Here is an 8,377-nt window from a genome sequence, read left to right as displayed (position 1 = left end):
TTTTTGTCTTTTTAGAGACAATTCCATAATTCAAACTATTGTCTCTCTAGAGACAATATAAAAAATTATTTAAAAAAAAATAAATGTCCATAATTCAAACTATTGTCTCTCTAGAGACAATATAAAAAACAATTTAATAAAAAAAATTGTCCATAATTCAAACTATTGTCTCTCAAGAGACAATATAAAAAATTATTTAAAATAAATAAAATAAAATCATTTTGAATGTCTACTGGCCCGTATCGTTCTCACCTAGAACAGATTCGTAAGATAATAAGCAGGAATCTTCCACACAATGCATACATATAATTTCAGTTCCCCATTAATGATCTTTAAAGGGGAAGTATAAAATAAGGGTGAGAATATTTTCAAATCTATTCCAAACATTGAAATTCAAGCTAGAGTTGGGACTTACATTTATAATACATTTTTGCAATTTCCAAAGACTTAAATTTTAGGAAACAAAGAATGTGTGCTAAAAAAAAAAAGTATACCTTCCTCTTTGGCAGAGCGAAAGTTAGAAAGGACATGAGATAAAATGTTTCCAGAACAAAGCCTGCACTATTGATTGTTAGGATCATGGTACTGTGGGGTTTGATGAAGGGGCTCCCATAGAGCAGCCCAACACAGCAATTGAATAGGGTGAACACATAAGGAAGGCCAGAGTACTCTTTCGTGGACTTGAACTTGTATATTCTCCAGAATGTTGACCTGCAATTCAGAATTTCAGTATTAGGCCTGTCAGATCAATCAAAACTGCATAGAATTTCACTCAGAAATAAAGTAAACATTCAAAAAGGAAGCATCCTGCCACAAGATTGATTTCAGTATTGATTTCTCCTAAAGGTGTTAACCAAAATCCTGCTAATAAATGTGAATAGACAACTTTGTAAAAGTTAAAATGGCACTATAGGTAAGGCCATGTTCTTGTGCACAAGAAGTTGAAAGTCAGAAAATGTATGCTTCAAGTAGCACACTTCATTAGAAAATGCCCAAAGAAATGAGTGGTAGCATGACTTTTGTTGAGCAGAGCATCACAAGGAACTTTATATCCAATATACCAGCCAGAAAAATATTGATATGCAAATCAATAGATGGTTGGTTCAGTTCTATTCATGATCATTGTGAATCGTGATTGCTAAGGCTGGTCATCTAAGCGTTCTAATTAGTATCATGAAGATGACATACGGGACTCTGAATTTGCTTTGAGGATGGGGAGAAATGTTCCAAGGGCCTTTCTAATATATACCCTTTAATTTTGTGGTATAATTGTCAAATCATCATTGGATTATTCATTTGATGGGTGAAATCATGCAATGACCAGTAAAGTTTTCAAATTAGCATAAATTGTTGAAAGAGGGAGAAATATGATGGCTTCTTTGTGCATAGTGCCTATCCTTTTGCGTCCTTCTCTGGCTCAGATTTGCTCCTGCCAATCTATCTATGTATCCATCTCTATCTACCTATCCATCCATCTATCCATTCAACTATATGCATGTCTAGATATACATATGTAAGCCTGCAGATCTATGTTTTATAGTGTGTGCTCTCCTAAAATTTAAGATATGCGTGCACATTGCATTTATAGGGTGTGCCTTGGGAAGTATGTATCTATTTTGACTTTTTCTCCATCTCATTTGCAAGGAGAAAAGGTATATCGTACTGGTTAACATTAAATAACAAGGACTTGACAATTACTGTACAATAAATAAACCATGCTCATCTTGATTCAGGGACCAAATAAATTCCCTGGTCCATTAAATTAGAGAAACATACACCAGAGAAAATTCAGGAAAACAAAAATATTCGATAATACAAAAAATTACAAGCTACACAGGCAGCATCCTAAAAACTGCTAGCGCTCTAGTTGCACCTCTGCTTCAGTTAGGTCTTTCTAAGCTTTCTTCCTACGATAAAATATTGGGCAGTCACGACTGCAATAAGGATAGGACATCAATGTAAGTATAAAAGAGATAGTAATTGTAAAAATAAAAATAAAAAACATCCTATTAATTAAAAACAAATACATGATCACACAAATGTTACAAAATACATCCATAATGTATATTTAAATCATGTTACGAAAATGTAATACTTGAAATATAGCATTCAAAAACCTTGTTCAAAGAACATCTTGGTGCAGAGAGCCTTAGCACCGCTGACATTGTGTCCATAGTTTACCAAAGAGCATTTCTAATTCCCTCACTGACATTGATCAAATATTAGTGTCATATGATAGAAAATCTAGGTGAGAACGATAGACACAAGGCCTACTTTAAATTCTCCAATAAAGAGTAATGGTATTAGAACACCAGCTTACCATTTGCAACTATTTTCTGATACAATTTTGCTTCTCTTCCTTTGCAATGTGAACAAAGTGTTTGATCTTCTTTGTTGCAATGGCAACATGAAATCAGGTAACATCATGAATTTCAGTATGAAGCAACCTAACCAGACATTCTTATTATAAGAAAGCTAGACAGTTTCATACAAGGAGAGCAGGCACGGAATCATGCAACCTCATATATTTTTCCACATCAAAAAGATGAACCCTAGTAGCTTTCTAAAGCGCCAAACTGAAATAATAGTTAATCTCAATTGTGCACTACTATAAGCAAGGAAACCACATGCAGGACACCCTCTACTTGTATTAACTAAATACTTGATAGGTGTTTTACAACCAATACAACTGAGTTGTTTCTTGGCAAATGTCATAATTCCACTATTTGAAGGAGTTGATATGGAAACTGCTCGTGTGTGACTACCATGAAGAAGCTCCTTGCTTGAATTCTTCAAAATAGCCTCAAATATTCTCAACAGTGGCTACAGAGCAAAAACAGGCACTAATAAAAAACACTTTGCTAGAAAGAATTACTATCTATCAAGATATATTTGAAACACTGGTGAAATTTTCAAAAAGAGCATAAACTACGAGTGATGATGCTTTGGTCTTTCACCTTGCTCAGTTGATTCTCCAGATAATATTGTGGATCAATAGGGATGTTATTCTCCAGTATGTAAATTGGATCCTCAGATTTCTCATATGCCTGAGCCCAAGTAAACACATTAGTCATTATATCCATAATCCCTTTGTAAATTATGCCTCCAAATAAAACATAACAAAATAATTAAAATAACCATTTTTTAGTGCAATATCGAGACTTATGCTGAGCACAGAAGGGGTTAATTATTACCTTGGCACCTTTTTCAGCCTTTATGATGACATATGGAACACAATCACCCATAGTTGGAGCAGTTGCATCATCCCTCTGTAAACCAGGGGCAACTTGGCTTTAAAACATGACATCAATTTAAAAAATCCAACAATGGACTCATTGTTAATAAAAAGAAAAATATTACAAGAGTCTTTAGATGCACTGAAGTAATAAAAATAGAGAGATAGGATTGAAATGGAACCAAAAGGCATTGCACCATTCATTATAATTGTTCTGAGAAGTTATTTCCAGTATTTACCTTCCGCATGCGCTCAGCTAGTTCCACGTGTGCTGCCTTGACTGCATAGTCATCTCCAGTCTTTGTCAGACCCTGACTCAACAAAGAGATTGTTAGCACAGGCAAACAACAATGCCCTTAAGAATATGTTGATAGCCTTGATAAAGGATATGACCTGCAAACATCTGTTTCTGCTGTAGCTAAACAGTAATCAATTTTTCTCAGGTTGAGATTAGAAATGCAGATATATTATATATTGTCATGTTTTGATTCTCTTCAATTGTATAAGAGCCTCCCTTGACACTTCTTCCTCCCATTGCTAGTAGTAAATATTGACTGAATCCCTTCCAAGTACAGAATGTAGGGAGAAGAAATATGATAGACTTAAAAAGGAAACTTCCATGGTCTGCCCCAACTAGGTATATAGTATATACTTCTAACACTTGAAACCAGGAATATGTAATAAGTGACTTGCTCGCAATGTAAATCTCCTCTTCCCCCTATCATATTTTCACCATTTCAAAAGTAACAAATGGTCAAACAAATTTGGTCATAAACATGCAGAAGGATTCATTGTTCTCACCTTAGTTATCACCAAAAGTGACAAATCTATTTTGTTCATTAACAAGTCAAAAATAGTGTTCTTGACATAATGCACTGCACTAGGTATGTCACGATCAATGAGTATTTTGTGAAGGCACTCTGTAACCAAGTTCTTCACCAGTAGGCAATTGTCCCTTTGCACTGTTTCAATTCCTGTTGATATGGAATATTTAAAAGATTAGGAATATTTAATAATTAAGAAGGCATCAAATAAATTATTTTTCTAAGAGCATTTTGAGCCTTCAAAAACATAAGGCCCGTCTTTGAAACAAAAAGATTAGGTTTGTCACCTTTAGTATCCATTTTGTCATAAGCATCTCGCTTTGTCCACAACAACCCAGCATATCTTTTCTTGCTGATCAACAAGTATGGGTATTATATTTTTTCAAATTCTAGTTTAATAGGCTGCATAAAAGCATATGTTAAATAACGCACTAATTAGATGCCAAAGATGCACCAAACAGATGCAGATAAGCCACAGAAAAGCATAACTGATCATCTTGTCCTGTGCATATTTACAAAGATCTCATGGAAGTGGAATGTCAAAAGAAGATTAGTTTTAAAAAGAAAGGTGATATTAAAACATTCATCCCTACAAAAACATCATTAACAACTCTAGAGGCTTCACGGATATTTAAAATTCTTGACACTGTACCTTTGTAAATGTACCACTAATATAATCTGAGGCTTCCCTCCCTAGTGTCATGGCCTCTTCTATATTTGGTACACCAAACTGTATGATAACTGAATCTGTATCTCCATATACAACCTAGATTCAAATATAAAAATATAATATCAAGCTTTACAGTAGAAATCTTGGTTAGGATCGGATCACCCATTATGATTTCAAGAACTTAAACTATCACCAATACAACATGTGTACTTCCTGTCATTATTGATCCAGTTCAAAGGTTACAAATGCCTTTAGTTGCTAAATAATAGCCTACCTCAACATTGTATTAGTAACCAGAAACTATTGTGAACCTTTCTTCAACTAGCCTCTTTGTATGCTCTATCATTTGACGGCCTGACAGGTGGAAAAAAATGAGATGATTAATGATATGAAATTTTAAAACAATACGTAAAATCGATATTGTCTGATGGAACAAAGAATGTGTCAAAAGATCAAACTGGACATGTAATCAAAATATAATAAGAGGGCCTAAGCATATCATCTTAGTTGTACAAGTACACATGACTAATTAATGCAATTCAAGAACTCGATCTTATTTGTACAAGATTGTCAATTACAATTCATACCCAAAACATTATGCCAGGAGAAAGAAATGAATTACATGGATATAATTGATGCCCAAAAATAATTAATGTGAATGGCTGATACATGCATATATAGAATAAGAGAGGATTGCAAGCATCTCTATCTTGTGAGTAAAAGAAGCACCAATAACATTACAACTAGGAAAAACAAGGGGAGAATCAAGGCGTCCATGGATTTAATGTTTTTTTTCCATGGAAGAACTGTGAAATTACCATAGCTTGTCACACTCGACGAAATCTCCAAATAGGGCAATTTCCCAACAGTGGCACCAGTAAACCCATAAACTAAATTCGCACTAATCTGCAAGTGCACACAGTCAAAACTATTTTATGCGTTTCGCCAGCATACCTAGTTTTACTTTTATTCCATGTCCAAGCCATAATTAATACAGATTTGACAAAGCTGTAATTACCTTCAAAGCCAATTGTCAGCCATCCAAGATATCCTTTTCAAAAGGATCTTTAGCCTCCTAAATAAGATTACAGGAAGTTAAAAACTAAGATGCTAAGTGGCAAAAATACAAGCATGTAACATGAACATAGGAAGCACTTAGTTCACCACCTTTAGGTCTACCTTGGCTCTTTTCCTGGCAGCCAGTAACTATTCTAGGATCTTTGGTAATATGTCCTAGGTAACAGGAAAAGGAGCATTAAATTTAGCATCATCGAAAATGGTCAGCATGTGAGGGTTAAAAAGTAAATAATGAAATAAGTATCAGCGATCGTTGTAAAAAGTCATCTATGAAAAATAAGCCCATCCTGATCCAGCTTCAAATAAATGCCAAAGCCTACATAGATTTGTGAGTTATAACAAATCACAAGCAAGGAGAAAGTGTATACCTTCTGTAAAGTTGGCTTCACAAAAGTCTCACCCGATGGTGTTTTATTTACACACTCTAGATGGAGATTAAATTTTGCAATGTCCTCTGACCTCACCAATGTTGAGAAGGATCAAAAGCCATTTTGTAACTATTTTAGTTGATAGTGAGAATATATCAATCTTCCAATAATACAACTTATATCGGGATGTCTAAGGGGTAGGGCTACTTAATAGATGCCAGGCTTATTGGTCTATGTATGCATTTCTCTTTCAGACCCAGTATAGATGTACAATTTTAGTGACAGCTAAGACAATGAGAAGGCTCAAGTGGCCTAATTATCATCATTCACAACTATCATGAAGGAGTAGGATGATAGGTTTTTATTCCATATATTAGATAAAAATTCAACCATCAAATTGGGAAGATCTTATAGAAGGAGTTGGATAAGGGATTTTTGTGAAAACTGGGTAAACATTCCATTTGCATCATGAAATAGCACATATCGAATTCACATGGTAAAGCATAATCCAAATATAGTAGCGTTTTCAAAATTTCTATATTCATCTTATCAGAATCTACCATTGCAATAAATTTCAGCATAGATTGGATAGCAGGATTCCAATGAAAACAAATTGGGAAAGAGGCTAATCATTATATTCTTCCAGTTATCCTATTCTATAAGGTTCATGGTGAAATCACAATGTTCTCTTGTTTAAATTGTATTTTTGAATGCAGATATGGATTCAACACATTGGAAAACCCCAAGGTTTTCCCAAGATATATGAATTGTGGGACTCGATAACTTTAAATTACAATTTTCCTAATATTTCAACAGATTTTGAGCAAAATCAACTAGAAAAGTTGTCCAAAACAGGGCCAAAAGGTCACCCCGTTAGACTACTGCGATGGGCAATTGGAAAATCATCATCAGTAAGCTGAGGTTCGAGTTAATTAGGTATCCTATTGCCTCATAAGTTAGGGCCTAATGGATCCCGGATATAGTAGCCTTTTATGCAGTACGCCTGGTAACTGCATCCTCTGTTGCATCTCTTACCATGAATGTATGTCAGCCAACTATATATTTGAAGATCAAACCCTAAAACAGAGCACTTCCCATTGCCATAATGTTTATAGCTTAACCACTGTAAATCCATTTGTACATAAATCAACATTTTTATGTGCTCTGGGGTCTTTTGACATAAATCTACATGCTGACCAATTGAAAAAACAATCATGAAAGCTGATGTTAGCTTCAATTCTCTTAGGCTTTTGTGTGTAGAATAACTACTCTACCTTGTATTTGCTCCTATATACTTCCACAGCAGCTGCATGTGTGAGAAGCATGTAATGGCCCGTTGTGTACATTTCATCTGCATCAGGTCTATGAAAACCACAGAGGTTAGAAGGAAGAATTCTGACATCATATCCTAGGGTACAATATATGAAAGGTTCGTTGAATGTTATCCACTATTTAACCCGATCACCAAATAATCGGAAACATGCTTCTGCATAGGCAGTGAAATCAGTCCTGCATCATGATATCATTATAACATAAAAATGAGTGATCCATAGAGCATGAATATCAAGGTACAAAAACTTAATTCTGCTAATGGAGAAATCCTAATCATATACTATGTTTGGACTCATAAATCCTCCATATTCATCCTCCAGAGACTGGGGAGTATCCCAATGAAACAAAGTGACAAACGCTTGGATTCCTGCAATCAGCACCATTCAGAGAAAGAGATGATCAGAACCTAATAAATAGGCTACATTACATGTGAGATCAATCAAGCTACAGTAAGTGAGAATATTGGATATAACCATTCTGGAGGAGTTCATTGATGAGGTTATTGTAATAGTCTACTCCTTCCTCATTGATCTCTCCTTTTCCCTCTGCAATAATTTATACACATTTGGTTAATGGACATCATAGATATCAAATTCATCTGTGAGAATTAATAAAATTTGCTGGACATTGAGAACTGTGAATGCGTTTGGTGATTAATTTTCTCTGTTGGAGCTTACTTGGAAATATACGAGGCCACGAAATCGAGAATCTGTAGGTATCCACTCCCATATCTTTCATCAGTTTTACATCTTCCTGCAGGATATATGAAAAATTATATAATGTTTTCTCATTTATGAATGAGATACAAAGAATTTAACCTAATCCCAATATCATTAACAACTACCATATTAGGAGCCCTGGAATTCTAAAC

At 34.7% G+C, this 8,377-nt stretch overlaps 1 pseudogene; it reads right to left on the bottom strand.

Moving 5' to 3' along the window:
* Positions 1 to 1,694: 1,694 nt before the first annotated feature.
* On the bottom strand, positions 1,695 to 7,520 carry LOC149209532 (DNA polymerase delta catalytic subunit-like; annotated as a pseudogene).
* Positions 7,521 to 8,377: the final 857 nt, after the last annotated feature.

Source organism: Pinus tabuliformis, chromosome 1_2 (assembly GCF_031772625.1).
Source record: "Pinus tabuliformis cultivar Carrire ecotype Pingquan chromosome 1_2, CPIR1, whole genome shotgun sequence".
Lineage (NCBI taxonomy): Eukaryota > Viridiplantae > Streptophyta > Pinopsida > Pinales > Pinaceae > Pinus > Pinus tabuliformis.
Note: the sequence above shows the minus strand (reverse complement) of the source record. Positions and strands in the feature narration are given on the sequence as shown.